This window comes from Canis lupus, chromosome 30 (assembly GCF_003254725.2).
Source record: "Canis lupus dingo isolate Sandy chromosome 30, ASM325472v2, whole genome shotgun sequence".
NCBI classification, from domain to species: domain Eukaryota; kingdom Metazoa; phylum Chordata; class Mammalia; order Carnivora; family Canidae; genus Canis; species Canis lupus.
In genome coordinates this window covers 19,274,240-19,290,274 of record NC_064272.1, presented here as the reverse complement: position 1 = coordinate 19,290,274, position 16,035 = coordinate 19,274,240, and the positions used below count along the sequence as shown (strand labels likewise).

Here is a 16,035-nt window from a genome sequence, read left to right as displayed (position 1 = left end):
GAGAGCAGCAGGCTCCTCACTGAGCAGAGAGCCTAATGTGGGGCTCAACTCCAGGACCCTGGGATCATGACCTGAGCCAAAGGCAGATGCTCAATCAACTGAGCTGCCCAGGTGCCCCCCACCCTGCCCTGCCTTTTTAAATGTATTTGTTGTTCCTATTGATCATTTGTACTCCCTAATTCTTATACAGTAAACATGCATTCTTTACATTATTAAAAGGAAGCAAATTTATTTATTTATTTTTAAGATTTTATTTATTTATTTGACAGAGAGAGAAAGCATACACAAGCACGGGGAGCAGCAGAGGGAAAGGGAGAAGTAGGCCTCCTGCTGAATGAGGAACCACGTACAGGGCTCAATCCCAGGGTCCTGGGATCATGATCTGAGCTCATGACCTAAGCTGCAGGCAGACGCTTAACTGACTGAGCCACCCAGGTGCCCCCTGCAAAGAGAAAATTTAAATAGATATTGCAGAATGTGTTTATAATGCTGCAATACTAGTGCCCAATAAAGTAAAATAATTCTGTATGATGATTACCACAATGTCATAAGTCATTCTTACTGCTGAAACAGCAAAAAAATCTTTGAGATTGGCTACGACTCTTTAGGAATTTCACAAACACTGAGCATCTACTACATGGCAGATATTTGAGTGAGTCCTCGATGTATGATGAGCATAGGTAGGTATAGCCTTCAGTGAACTTATGGAGGGTAAAACTAGCATGCATCATTCAGTTAGTTTCCTTTCTTGTAACATGGAAATAACTACATCTTAGTAGGTCATTGTGAAGATTAAATTATTTAACATATGTGAATTCTCCAAGTGCAGAGAAACTATTCAATTAAATGAAGGATCTGAGAGTGTCTGAAAGCAAAGATGAGCTATTAGAGTTTCAGGAGACAAATATTAGCTCACTAATAATAGACATCTGGTATCAAACCCATGTATCTATGTTACTTATTATGAGTTTAAGAGAAAACACATTAACTTGTTCAAATATAAGCTGTTGAATTTAGCTCTCACTTTGATTTACCTTTCCTCTGGACCTGTTGGTACGCAAGATCCAAGTGATAAAATGCCGTTAATGTTCACTTCTTGTCACCTGAGGGGCAAATCAGTTTCTAGGTATCCCAACCTTGCATGGCTCTGTCTTAAAGATCAGATAGATGGCATGGAAAGATTAATAAATCATTCACCAATACATTCTCGTGATTTTAGCCATAGACCCCTCTTTCATGACACTTTACAGAAGTTTGTTACAGCCATTTCAAACATATTTTCCTCAGCACTTATATAGAGTCATGCTAATAGCAGACCACATAGAAATGAATAAAAATTGAAGGCATTTAAAAAAACAAGTCCATGAAAGATGGCTATAAAGAAAGGAGGTTCAGATTTCCCTGTGTAGAAAACACATTTTCATTTCCCCAAATCACTAAGTAATTCTACCCTGGGAAATGCTCTACCATTTTTCCCTCTGAAAATTCTTTTAAAACAAAACAAAACAAACAAAAACTTTAAAAAATCATTTTTCTTGAGTTGATTCAGATAAATTTACCATCCAAACTCTCTTTCTCTGCATCTCCTCTCCAGACTAGGTTTCTGGGGCAGAAAGTTGTTTCCCAGTATCAGGAAGCTCTGCCAGGGGGATAACCACCATGGGGCCACCCTGGGACCTCCGGGCACAGGAGAAGCCTCTTGTGCAGAGTCAGAGCTTCCTTTCCAGAAGTCATAGAGCCTTTAGGAACTCATTAGACACTGAGTCTGAGGTGTGGAAGCAGTCCATAGTGTGGTACAGAGAAAGTGGACCAGGGGTTTTAGGTCAGGAGCCACCAACAGATGTAGGTGTGGTTAAAAAACTTTAAATTCTTGCAACTGCATTTTCCACAATCTGTAAAATAGGGAGAATATTGCCCACTTCCTAGAGCTATGAATAGGACTAAATGAGAAAACACATGTAAGTAGTAAGCCTGGACAAATACTAGATGATTTTTAAAATCTTAATGCTACCTGGTACTATGGACAGAATTATGTCCTTCCCTCAATTCAAATGAGAAAGCTCTAACCACCAATGTGATTATATTTGGAGATTTACTTTTAGGAGTAACTGAGGCTAAATAAGACCCCATAAAGGTAGAATCCTACTCCTATAGGATCGGGAGCCATATAAGAAGAGGAAAGAAACATTTAACACAAGGTCTGTTCTCTTAGCAACTTTTACGCATACAATACGGTATTGTTAACTACAGGCACTACACTGACAGTAGATCTCTAGGACTTACTCATCTTGCATAACTGAAACTTAGTCCCTTTTGACTAACATCTCCTTATTTCCCCCTCCTCCTAGATTCTGACAACTACCATTCTACTCTTTGCTTCTACATTTGACTGTTTTAGTTAAGTGTTCTTATTAAACACACATAATAATAATAACACTAGTCATAAATGGAACAGAAGGAATTTTTGAACGTGATGAATATATTGATGGTACAGATTGTGGTAGTAATTCAATGGATGCACACTTATTTCTAAACCAATCAAGTTGTACACATTTATTGTGTATATGCAGATCTCTTTGTAGGCAATCACACCAAAACAGAGTGGTTAAAAAAAGAAAGAAGAAGAGAGAAATTGCTCTCTCCATGTATAAGCACAAAGGAAAGGGCATGTGAAGACACAGCAAGAAGGTGGTTATCTGTAAGCCAAGAAGAGACCTCTCACCAGAATCTGACCATATTAGCACCCTGATCTCAGGCTTCCAGCCTGCAGAACTGTGAGAAATAAATGTCTGTTATTTAAACCACCTCATTCATCTGTGGTAGTTCGTTATGGTATAATCTTGCAATTACTGACTCCTCACCAGCCCCTCTTGCCAAACATACCATTGAAATTCTCCTCCTTCAGCTCTTGCAACTAGTATAATGAAGTTGTTAAAAGCAACTTTAGACATTTACTAGCTGTGTGACCTTGGGCAATTATGTTTAACTTCCCTGTGCCTCAATTTCCCATCTTAAAAGCAGGTTAATAATAGTAGCAACCTCATGGGGTTGTTGTAGAGATTAATTTAGTTGATGAGCATTGAGACCAAAGGCATATAATAGCAGATTTTCTTCCCTAGAATGTAAATCCTGTAATGGCAGCAATGTTCACGATTTTTCCCCCGATGTATCTCAAGCACTTGGAATGGTGTTTGGCCCAAATAGTCATACTCAGTAAAGATTTCTGGAATGATTGAATAAATGGTCCTCCCACCTTTCTGACTGGCTTTCCAAACTCTCTATAATTTGACCAGACTTAATCTTTCCAGTCTTATTTTGCCTCTATAACCAGCTCAGAAATGTACAGCCATGCTGACTGGATATTTTTTTGTCTAAGTCCAACATTTTCATATTTCATTTTCCTTGCTCCAGCTATTCCTTCTACTTGCAATGTCTGCCTCAGCCTTCTAAGTCCCACCCAGCTTCAAGAGCATCTCACACTCCATGTCAGTAAATGTTTATTAGATTTGATAGACCATCCAAACTTCCAGAGGATTCGTCAGCTCCCCTTTATATACTCAATCTCTTACAAAGGTGAATGTGCAACCCCTCCACTCTCTGCTGCATACACACAGACACACATAGTCACAAACATGCCATCCCAAAGGCTCCTTGCAAGACAGGGAGTGGGATTCTCAGCATCTTATCTCCTAAGACCCTAAGAGCTATCTTTGCTTTCAAATGGAAGCATCTTACGAGCCTGGTTTGAATATCCTGAGCATCCCTTCATAACTGTCCCCAAGGAGTACTACTACCTTACCAAGAGAAAGTAGAAATATCTAGAGAGGGTTACTACTACACATTAGAATTCACCTCTTCAATTTGGAGAGGACTTTTCCAATACATTTTGAAATGACCTTAGGAGAGACCCAGAGTGTTATACGGTTAGAACTGATCCTCAGTGCATCAGAGACCATGCTCACAGATGACGAGGATGCTCCCAACACCTTCCTTCCTTATTCTGCACTCCCCTGCACAAACAAGTTCATGACTTCCTACTGCTTCCCTGGAAAATGAATAGGGCCCTTTCTATTCCCAAAGTCATCAGAGATTATATTGAACTCTAATGAGGAAGGGCAAGAGAACAGAGAACAGACATATCTAAAAGGCTATGATTCCTGCAGCAGCTTGGCCTCCATGGAATTTGGATGGAAAGCCCTATATAAGTTTGATATATTTTTATCTTTAACTCTTGCCTAATTCTTTTGCTCCCTAGTCCCATCCCTGAGATACACCACCCCCCACCTTGCCCTGTCAAAAGTAGGTTTGTTTGATCAAATCCTGAACCTGCTTACACAAACAGAAGTTGGAGGTTAAGCATAGCTGTTTGTTCTTCTGGGGAGACCAGAGGCTCTTCCCTGCCAGTGCCCCACAAGGACAGCAATGACATCATCTCTCAGTTCTTAGAGCCTTTTTAGCTCCTCCCATTTGTGAATGGATGCATTCTGAGGGCACAATTGCTACCTACTGCCGTTACACATGCCTTTTCACCATAGCAAATGGATTGGAATACAGCCTCATAATGTGCAGAGACCTGAGGCTGTGGCTACAAAGTCATCCCAATATCCTCTCTAGGTCTGCCTCTGTTTTACCCTTTTACTTTTGAACTAATTATTGCCTTGCCAGGAGTTTGGTGAGTATCCTAATTAAAGTATCTAAACTTATTTTTCCTGTCCAAATATTCAAATTGACATTCTATTAACTCCCAGAGAAGGCAGACGTCACACATAATTAGAAGCATTACAATAATGCCAACCTACATTGATCTCATATATTCTAGTGTACAGGACACTTTCACACCTATTACTGCAGATTATACTCATAATAACCAACCCCATGAGGAAAGACTAGAGACTATAATTAGTCCTTTTACCAAGAAAGATTCTTAGACAGGTTGGCTAAGTGATTTTGTCTTATAAATGGCAGAAGCAAATCCTCTGTTGAATTAATGGAGGGAAAGATGTTAAAAGGGGAGTAGGAAAATGTAAATAGGCCCCACAGAAGAATTATATGGGGTGTCAGACAAAAAAACAGGATTTGATTTACCTTGTAAGTATCAGATTGATTTTATTTTGGCTAATAAATTTTGATAACCTCACTTTTATCTTTAGAACTAGACAAAGATACTTCATGAGAACAACACTCACTTAAAAGTATTTTTCCAGGGCAGCCCGGATGGCTCAGTGGTTCAGCGCCGCCTTCAGCCCAGGGCCTGATCTTGGAGACCCCAGATCGAGTCCCACATCGGGCTCCCTGCATGGAGCCTACTTCTCCCTCTGCCTGTGTCTCTGCTGCGTTCTCTCTCGCTCTCTGTGTCTCTCATCAATAAATAAATAAAATCTTTTAAAAAAATTTTTAAAAAGTATTTTTCCATGAAAAATAGATACAGATGACAGATTGGTGATTGCCAGAGGCAGGGGGTATGGGTGGGAAAAATAAGTGAAGGGGGATAAAAATGTACAAACTTCCAAGTTTAAAATAAATAACCATGAGATGTACACCATAGTGACTACAGTTAACAATACTGTATTACACTCTTGCAAGTTGCTAGCAGAATAGATCTTAAAATTTCTCACCATAAGAAAAATACATTTTGTAATTATGTATGGTGATAGATGTTAACTTAGGCTTATTGTGATCATTTTGATATATATACAAATATTGTCTCATGTATATTAATATAATTATAAACTAATATAATGTTCTATGCCAGTTATACTCCTCCTAAAAAAGTTACTAGTCATTGCCCCGTACATACATCTCTTAGCAGCAGAATCACTCCCACTGAGAACCACTGCTCTAAAGATAACCAGTCATGCCATTTTCCAGGCCTTCTTCTTCTTCTTTTATTTTTTCAGGAGTAGAATTTAGTGATTCATCACTTACATATAACACCCAATGCTCATCATAGAAGGGCCATCCTTAATATCCATCACTCATTTAACCTATCCCCCCACCCTCCCTCCAATCAACTCTCAGTTTGTTCTCTATCATTAAGAGTCTCTTCTAGTTTGCTTTCCTCTCTCTTTCCCCCCCTTCCTATATGTTCACCTGTTTTGTTTCCTAAATTCCACATATGTGTGAAGTCATATGGTATTTGTCTTTCTCCCATTGACTTATTTTGCTTAGCATAATACATTCTAGCTCCATCCACATTATTGTAAATGGCAAAATTTCATTATTTTTGAATCCTGAGTAATATTCCATTGTGCATAAATGCTACGTCTCCTTTATCCATTCATCAGTCCATGGACACTTGGGCTCTTTTCATAGTTTGGTTCTGTTGATATTGCTGCCATAAACATTGGGGTGCATGTATGTACCCTTTCAAATCCATATGTTTGTATCCTTTGGGTAAACACCTAGTAGTGCATCTGCTGAATCATAGGATAGTTCTATTTTTAACTTTTTGAGGAGCCTCCATACTGTTTTCCAAAGTGGCTGCACCAGTGTGCATTTCCCATCAACAGTGTTAGAAGGTTCCCCTTTTCTGTATCTTTGTCAACATCTTTTGTTTCCTGAGCTGTTAATTTTAGCCATTCTGACAGGTGTGAGGTGATATCTCATCATGGTTTTGATTTATATTTGCTTGATAAGTGATGTGGAGCATCTTTTCATGTGTCTATTAGCCATCTGGCTATCTTCTTTGGAATAATGTCTATTTGTGTCTTCTGCTCATTTCTTAACTGGATTATTTGTTTTGGGGGTATTGAATTTGATAAGTCCTTTACAGATTTTGGATACTAACTTTTCAACAAATATGTCATTTGCAAATATCTTCTCCCATTTTGTAAGCTGCTTTTTAGTTTTGTTGATTGTTTCCTTTATCATGCAGAAGGTTTTCATCCTGATGAAGTCCCAATAGTTCATTTTTGCTTTTGTTTCTCTTGCTTCCAGCAACGTGTCTAGTAAGAAGTTGCTACAGCCATGGTAAAAGAGGTTGCTGCCTGTGTTCTTTTCTTGGATTTTGATGGTTTCCTGTCTCACATTTAGGTCTTTCATCCATTTTGAATTTATTTTTGTGTATGTGTAAGGAAATGGTCCAGTTTCATTCTTCCACATATTGCTGTCCGGTTTTCCTAACACCATTTGTTGACGAGACAGTATCAGATTGATTTAATCAATGTGTAAAGATTTCTAAATGAAATAACCTCTACCAGTCACCTTTCTGGTCCCTTTCTGTCTATTGATAGCTTGCCTGCCCTTCTGTTCTTGCCACCACCAACCTGCTGCAGGCAGAGAAATCCAACCTAATAGTGTTATGTCACGTCATGTCATCTCATATCATATCCTATCATTTCTCGTGTGTAAAACCCTTCAATGCTTTCCATTGCTCTTAGGATAAAACCCAAGCCTTGACACGGCCTTAATGAGTGCCTGCATGATCGTGTGCCTAAAGGTCTGTTTCTGGCCTATCTTACCTCAGTCCATTCTCATTCTTCCCAATCCAGCCATCTCCTCAGCCCCTCAATCAACGCTTCCTCAGGTAAGCATTCCCTGCCTTCTTGACTAGGACAAACAATACTATTATGGGTTTGCATAGTCCCATGTTCCTCTCCTTGGAGGGCTTAGTAATCTTATGTTTATTTGTGTGATTAATTAATTAATGTCTTGTTCTTCACCTATATGGAGAGGTAGAAATGTCTGGTTTGGTTCACTATTGTATCTCCAGTACCTACTACCACACCTGGCATAAGTTGGCACTCAGTAATTAATAGTGACTGATTGTATGAACAAATGGAAAATGAAGGTGATCCTTCAGATGAACTCACCTTCGTTAAACTGATAGTTCAATAGAAAGCTACGTCCCTCTTGGTAAGAGTCCCAGAGATGAGCAGTGAATAGACATGGCCTATTTGTGTTTTGTTGCAAAATTTTATATATAAGATTTTAGTCTTGAAGGACTACTAAGGAATTCTTATATAAATGCCTCCTCTTTTTTCATTTTCATTGGGAATTTTCCTGGTACTTTTCCTCTCCCATCTCTCTCCCCAGGAAGTAATAGCATCATCTTTTTTAAATCGCAGTGAAGTACTGGTGGTGAGTAATTCTCCAGCAGGTAGCACTTGAGGGTCAGAAACAATGCTTAAGTACCTACCTGCATTTGGCTTTAGAATCACACATTCTAATACCTGGCAGTCCCCACTGCAGGCCTCAGTGGGTTGGATGTTGAGCCTCTGTCCGAGGAAATGACCACCTTCTTCTTTCAACTGCCAAGCTCTTTGCTAAGAATCCTACCTTGAACTTATTTATATCGAGAAAAGTTTTTTTTTTGCAGCAGATACATGCCTGTTCCTAAACATCCTGAGGGTGAGCTGTGGGGTTTCCTGATGAAAGGGTTTGTTCATGCAGAGCTCAGTGAGTCTGACTCAGAAAGAAAAATGAGTAAAGGAACTTTAGTAAAAAAAAAAAAAAAACCAAAAACTCTCCAAAGGAACATACTGATAGAAGATAGTTTTAAGGCAAAATATGCAAAGCAAATAAGAAGGAATCATCAAGAAACCACAATGAACAGAGTTCTATTTCCTAAAGTGGAAATGAATATATGTTTTCTTTTCTATCAGGCTGCTTCAGAGAGAGAACTGTAGCTCAGCAGATTAAACTGGCATTTGCACAATGGTCTTTAAGTCACTAATTCTTGGTAAGGGGAGGGAGGCAGTGGAAAAGATTTGAAATTGGTTAATTTGGGACCATTGTTGGTTAACGCCAATATATTTGTGTCAGGAGTCAGGAAAGGATTTAGCTTTCCACTTGATCTGTGGATGTGCCTGAGGGGCAGTGAAGTTTTGAAGGAAACAAACCATTGGAGGATTTGTGTTTCGCTCCATCAGTTTGGACCTAAGAATCTAAGAAGACGCTTGTAGCACTGTCTTTCCTCTTAGCAGATTTTTTGCTCTGAATCATCGCAACATGTAAAGCCCTGACACCTAGGATATCCTAAGGGGGAAAGCAAGAGAGAAGGATGTAATTGTGCCAATTCATCTGGCCAGGAGACTGAGGGCACAATGTCCTTTGGGCAGAATAAATTGTTATTTTGGGACCCTGTGTTGATCATTTTGGCAGTAGTATCCTGGAGGGACAAATCCAGAGTTGCAGAAAGACGTTTGGGTGCCTGGGGCAGGAAGTCAATTAGTTATAAAGCTCTCCTTTTTCCCCACCCATATTTATACAGGGTGAATATCTATTTAATGAACTGGTATCTGATTTATATTCTACAGCCTAACTTAAAAAGCTTAGGATGTTTTTTATTTCATTAATTTGTTATGCATGAAAATAAAATGAATAATTACCTTTTACATCTTGTAGCATTTCATTCTCAGCAAAATGCTGAAATAAAAAATATGCATATGCCTGCTCTGTAGAAGCCCAATGTCTCATGATATTCAAGTCCTGGTTCTCTTGATCCCCAGTTCCCCTTCCCATGTTTGATAAAAATCTTCACCTACTGTGTTTTAGGAAGAAACATTTTGTTGATGTTGTTGTTTTATTTCTATAAGGCCATATGAGCCTTATTTCCAATTACCCTTGTGATGCAACCTTGAATTTCTAGCTGCCGTTTGCCATCACTGTAGAGCTAATACAGTTCTCAGATTTAAGAACTAAGAAATTCACAATGTAAGCACTTTCAACTCTGAAAACAAAGAAACAAATGTTCTACCAATAAAATCTACTTTAGGAAATTTTCTTTTCTGGAAAGTGTTATTTTATTGTTCTAAATCTTTCAGAGCACCACAGCTATATACCTTACTCTCCAGTCCAGCCCACACTAGTACTGTCTGAGCTCTGGCCCTCATACATGGCCCACAGGTAAGAGATGGTAGAGACAGCAGCAATGTGCAAGGTACAAACTGAACAGCAGGGTCATGAACCATTCAAGTTCACCAAGAGGAGGGTGTCTTTGTGTGTAGAGATTGAGGTGTTGGGGCTGTGTGACTCTTCCAACTAGTGATCTTTTTTCTTTATGATTATTGTCTCCCAGCTTATGCTTCTGTTTTCCTCCTCCTCCCCTTCCTCTTATTTTCTAGACCATCTCTCTAATTAATAGAATAAAGGTCCACCACAATAGAAGTGGCTCTAGAGGCCACTGAATAAGCTCTAATCAGAGGCAAAGTGCCCAGGAGACAGGAGAAAGAGAATGATAAATGAAGTTTCTGTCCCCCAAAAATCTGGACAAATGCCACTACAGATAATAAAAGGGAGAATAGAGTTAACCATAGGAAGATGGGGATATTTCTTTTTTGTGTTCTTCAATACATACCTTTTATATGTAATCAACTGATGTTGATTTTCCATTTATAACAGTTAAAATCAACTGATTTTCCATTCATAAGTTTTTTTTTTCTTTACATGTATAAAATGTGTGTCCTTCCTGGTTGGCATAACCTACCTAATGCAATCTCTTTTATCTGTGTTGATATTGACCTTTCACCTGAGATACATTCCTCCTGGTGTGACCCATTCCACATGTCATTAGAGCATCTCAATAGTTAAAATTTTACATGATGGAGAATGTATCATTGAAGAGTAAACATTTTTGAGATTTTTTTGGATCTGTTTTAAAACTGCAGCTTGGATATTATCAGATTCATATGTTTACACACCACTGTGTCCCACGCAACTTGTAAATATTTGATAAATGTTACCTTTTAATTCCTGATAACATTATGAAAGTGTTAAGAAATGTTGTGGCTGATAACCTCTTTCTGAGCCTAAGATTCACATTTACCATGTAGTTATTGATTGACTAGAGCAAAATGATTTTGTTTTCAAGGAAACAGAGTCTCTCAGAGGCCACATTCAAACTTTCCCTTCATTTAATTGTACGTTTTCCAAGGACAGAGATAAGATTTTTCCCCCTTCTGATTCTCAAGCAGGTCAACTTGGGTCTACTAAGACCAAATATTTATGGACATATGTGAGTATGCAGTTCCCTAATGACAAATGTGTGATAATATGTCAGAATGAAAGATTTTTGAGACAGTAATGTTGACTGTCTGAGTTGAGCATTTACTTAAGCTGTGTTGCTGGGAAGCGAGTACCTGGCTCTCCATCAAATAAAGCTTTTTCTAATGAATGAGTTCACATTCTGAAATGTAACCTCCAGGATCAGAACATTCAGATACAAAGACATCATCCTGGGCAGAAAGAGTTGGTGATTCTTATGTAAGCCTGAGAATATTTTATTCCATGCCTATACAGTGAGTCAAACTTTCCTGGTTTTGTTTAATGAAGAAAGCATCAAATAATAAATTGATGTTCAATGGGAAAATGCTCTCAACTTTTCTACTTACATGAGGTACACAGATACAAAAATATATTTCATGCTATTAGGATATAAGATACCAGTTACCCTGAGGGCAGTGACTAGAAAGGACATGATGGGAGGGCTTGAGAGGGTTGGTAGGGTTCTGTTTCTCAATCAGCATATTGTTTACATCAGTGTGTCCACTTTGTGAAAGTTCACTGAGCTTTAGACTTATGATATGTGTGTGTATATACTTGAAAAAATTTTTCATTTTCAATTTTTATATATATTCAACAGAAATTTTCCATACGCATTAAAGTCTGCATATGTCTTGGTAGCTTTTATTTCCAGGTTTTCTCTCTAGAGCCAGCCCTGGTCAGTGGTAGTGGTTGCCTAGAGTTCTGTACTGTAGTGGGCTGTGAAGCACTACAGAGTCCCACTGGAAAGAAGGCTGGGATAAATTAGTCATGCTGCTACACTTTCCTTCTTCCAATCTCAAAGGATCTTTTGAGAAACTTGTACTCTCGTTGAAGTTGGCATATGTACTCAAACATATTTCTTGAAAGAATCTTATTATATCCAACTTACCTTTTGTGTAACTGTTCATATAAGGGAAATTTTATTCTCTCCACATATCACCAGGCTCAGAATTCCCCCAAGGCAGGGGCATGTCCTGTTTATACACTTGGAGCCAGGTGCATGGTAGGCAATCAGTAATTATTGAATCAGAATAAAAAATCAGGTAGAGCAGGATCCCTAATATTCCCCAACTCTGTACCTTCAGTCTCTTTCTGCTTGATAGTTCATAACACTGAGTACAAAAGGGAGTTAAAGCATAACCATCTCTGTTGTGACTAGGTCACATGATCTTCGAGGATCCAGCCTCAAACCAGGAGATATTGCACAAGGGCCAGGAAGCACCCAAGGACGAGAACTGAGTAACTTCATCAGAGTTGGGTAAACAGCAGCTAGCACAATGGTCCCACTAAACAGGACAGGCTCAAAGTGCAGTGTCATGGCCAGATGGCTCCTTTCACTGGAATGCGCATAGGTGCCCCTTAGAGACCTGCCTTGCAGGAATGATTACAAGGAATATTTACTAAGTGATTTATGGCTTATGTGCTTTTGTCTTATTTAATCTCACAGTAGCTTTGTGATATAGGTAATGTTATTCCTGTTTTATAAATAAGGAGATAGATGCTTGGAAGTTCAGCATTATCTCTAGACTCCAAGTAAATGACAGAATTGTAACTCAAACCTAGGTCTGGCTGACTTCAAATTCCATAAACTGATGGCATTACATTTTTAAAAAGGAACAAAAAAATTTGTGAAAACCCCAAAATATTCTGATTAAGCTCAGAAATCAGAAAACAAAAAAGATGGGATATTGGAGTCTCCTCAATCATTATTTTTGATTTCTGGATGACTTTGCAATTAGAAAGAGAAGTTTAAAAATGCATTTTTCCTGCTTTGTTTTCAAGATACTTAATGTCTATTCAGGTCTTATGTTGTATTTCATTTTAACCCTCACAGCAAGTCTGGAAAGAAGGCATTATCATTACCTCTATTTAATAATGATATGATTGAGGATCTTCAAGGTTAAATAACTTGCCCAGGGCCACTCAGCCAATAAGTACCACTTCCAGGGCCGGAAACTAAGTCTCTTCCACTCCATCGTCAACGATGTCAAGTAGGTTTTCTCTCTAGAGCCAGCCCTAGTCAGTGGTAGTGGCTGCCTGGAGTTCTGTACTGAAGTGGGTTGTGAGGCACTACAAGTCCCACTGGAAAGAAGGCTGGGATAGATTAGTCATGCTGCTTATTTGCCATCCCTGTGCTATATGGTTCTCAGAACCCACTTCCTTTTTTCACTTAGGGATCCACAGGCCTTCTTATGCTTCTTAACCTGTAAGGCACAGACATGGAAGCTACATCCTAATGAGCAATCTTTATATTTGCATGTTCAAAAGACACTACATCCATTCCATAAACAAGTAGCAGATACAGAAGCTGGTAATGTTTCTATTTAGGCTTTTATTTTGAGCAAGGGGACATTCAAATTAGTAAAGATAAGCTAAAATTAATATAATGTCAGTTCACTTAAATAAAAAGTATAAAAAATAAAATACCTATACTTTTTTCAGAAAATCAGAAGCAGACTAGGACAACAAAAAAGGAACTACATCTTAGACTCAAATTCCAACTTAACCTTCACTGGTTCTGCAGCCCTTGACTGGTCATTCAAATGCATGGATTATGGAGTCAGACCTGGGTTTGAATTCTGGCCCTGAATTTATAAGTGCTATGACTATAGGCAGTTTGTTATTTTTCCTAAAACTTTGTTTTTCATTTTTAAAATGTGAATAAGAACAACTAACTCATTGGGTTGTGAAATCCATGAAAATGTTGCATGTTCATTGTTTAGCACAGTCCTTGCAACACTGATGTCCTTAATAATTGCTAGCTGTCATCATCATTCCTTATCACTCAGTTTCTTCATCTATAAAGCTTGCCTATAAATATAAATCTTTCTATCTTTCACAGAATCCATTGACAAGTTCAGGCTCTATAGATTTTAAGATTTTTTTTAAATTTTTTTTTATTTTTTTATTTATTTATGATAGTCATAGAGAGAGATAGAGAGAGAGAGAGAGAGAGGCAGAGACACAGGCAGAGGGAAAAGCAGGCTCCATGCACCGGGAACCCGACGTGGGATTCGATCCCGGGTGTCCAGGATCACGCCCTGGGCCAAAGGCAGGCGCCAAACCGCTGCACCACCCAGGGATCCCAGATTTTAAGATTTTATAGATTACATATTGCTCACACCTCAAAAAATGGTCAACCTATTAAGGAAACAGGATGTCCCCCCAAAAGTTAAGAGATAATAAATAACACATAATAGACATTTGCAAAAGCAAATGAGGAATAATACATGGGAATGGGAAATATCTTGGAATAAATGAAATAATTATAACTGAAAAGTTAGTTAAAATGTATATTTTGAAGGAAGAAAAAGGCATGCTTTGTTACTGAGCACAGAAAATGGGGTTAAGTTTCATTCTGCTGGGAAGAATATTCTACTCAGATTCAGAACACTTGATATCAAGTTCTGAGATTCCTTAACTTTTAACTTTTGTGAAACTAAAATATGTGTAGCCTCATGGAATGGGGAAAATAATTTCATCAGCCTTTCTAGGGGCTGAAAGAATAAAATTAGACTATGCATGTGAATTAGCTTCAAAGACCTAAAAACTGGTAAAGAAATAAAAATTGGTATTTTTAGGTGATCACACAAGGCAAAGCCAGAACTACAATAAGACAAGTGAACTGTCTAGGATACAAAATTTAAGAAAGCTGAGTACAACTCTGAGATCTTGCCCTTATAGATTTTGCACCCTTGCCTCCTCACTTGCCTTCCCCTAATCCCGGGCCAGTGACAGAGACAGCAAGCACAGAGTGACGGTGGAAGATAAATAATGAGACATGAGGGCACAGTGATAAATCCAACTAATAACAGTCTGTAAAGCACAAAGCAATGAGTCTGCACCCAATGAGCCAGTGGAGCAACAACAGGTTTTGAAAAAGGGACATGATCCTATTTTCATAGCATGAGCATATAATGCAGCAGTTCAGCTGGATTCTGGATAACATAACAGCTAATCTATAGAAGGGCTCAATATTGCTCTTTTCTATGGGTTTGGAAAGAAAATAAAATTATGTCTAACTCTGAATGTCAGCTATTAAAATTATGAATTAATGTATATAATCCTGCACTTATAAGAATTAATAATGCCTGCCTTCCTACTACAGTACATAAGATAGTAATGGTAGAAATTGCCAAGTAACTGAAGCCAGACAAAGAAACACTAGCTATCTGCCATTGGTACAAACTGGCTTCTAAAAAGGGAAACAGAATTTGGATAAGCTGGTGCTTTTAGCACAGTAGTTCTTGAAACATAGTACCACTTATATGTAACTTTGGAGCAAAGTTGATTTGGAGCCTACAGAGTATCAAAGGACTTGTGGTCTAGATATCTAGATATCTACAAGGTCTTAATTCTGTTCTGTTAAGAACTGAGAAAAAAATATATAGGGTCATGGAGGGTCAGAGACTTAGGAACTCATTTTGGCCTTAATGGAGAAGTTTTATCCATTATATCTAAACTTATTGATTAATGATGGCTTCCAGGAGCACCATCAAATGGATTATGAGGCCTCAGTGTGTGGCTCAGTAAGAAAGAGCCACAACTGATTAGCAATGTCTGTCCCAAGTGTCACATGGGTGAGTGGTAGTATATGTGCCATGTAGAGTCCCCTGATCCAGGTCAATCCTTTTGTTTTACAAGTAATAAAACTAAGGTTCTAAAAGGGAAAGATGTAATCAAAGCCACACACTTAAGAAGTCAAGAATCAAACTTAAGTTATCCTTCACAATCCACTTCCCAATTACATCACAGAGTATTTTCATTTCTTTATAGCTGAGTCTATCTTTGTTTTATATTTTGGTGCACAAAGGAAGATTCAGCACCTCAGAGTAATGCTTTTCTTCAGGATATTTTACTCTAGCTTAAACCACATCTTTTCTAGGCTACTCAATTAGAAATGCAGCATAATGGGAGCCTTTGCTGAATATGAAGCAGATTCCTAGAAAACAAGTGGGCATTGATTTATTTTTATTGATGTGCTTTTACTAACTGACAGGAAGTGTTCTTTGAACACCTCTCTCACAACCATTCCACTCCAATAAGCCACTG

General features: G+C 38.4%; 2 long non-coding RNA genes across 3 annotated transcripts in view; one reads left to right on the top strand and one right to left on the bottom strand.

Annotated features, from left to right (window-relative positions):
• Positions 1-270: 270 nt before the first annotated feature.
• Positions 271-4,519, bottom strand: LOC125754046 (uncharacterized). Its single transcript, XR_007407302.1, has 3 exons — positions 4,335-4,519; positions 1,035-1,151; positions 271-442 (listed from the first exon to the last, which is right to left on the bottom strand). It is a non-coding gene; the product is annotated as an uncharacterized LOC125754046 (long non-coding RNA).
• LOC112675910 (uncharacterized) overlaps positions 4,501-16,035 on the top strand; it is a 48,591-nt gene continuing 37,056 nt past the window's right edge. Inside the window, exons 1-3 of one of the 2 annotated variants that reach the window (XR_004810818.2) lie at positions 4,501-4,672; positions 7,380-7,525; positions 9,765-9,846. This is a non-coding gene — a long non-coding RNA (uncharacterized LOC112675910). The remainder of the gene's footprint in view (positions 4,673-7,379; positions 7,526-9,764; positions 9,847-16,035) is intronic. The other variant, XR_003146154.3, reaches the window with a different exon arrangement.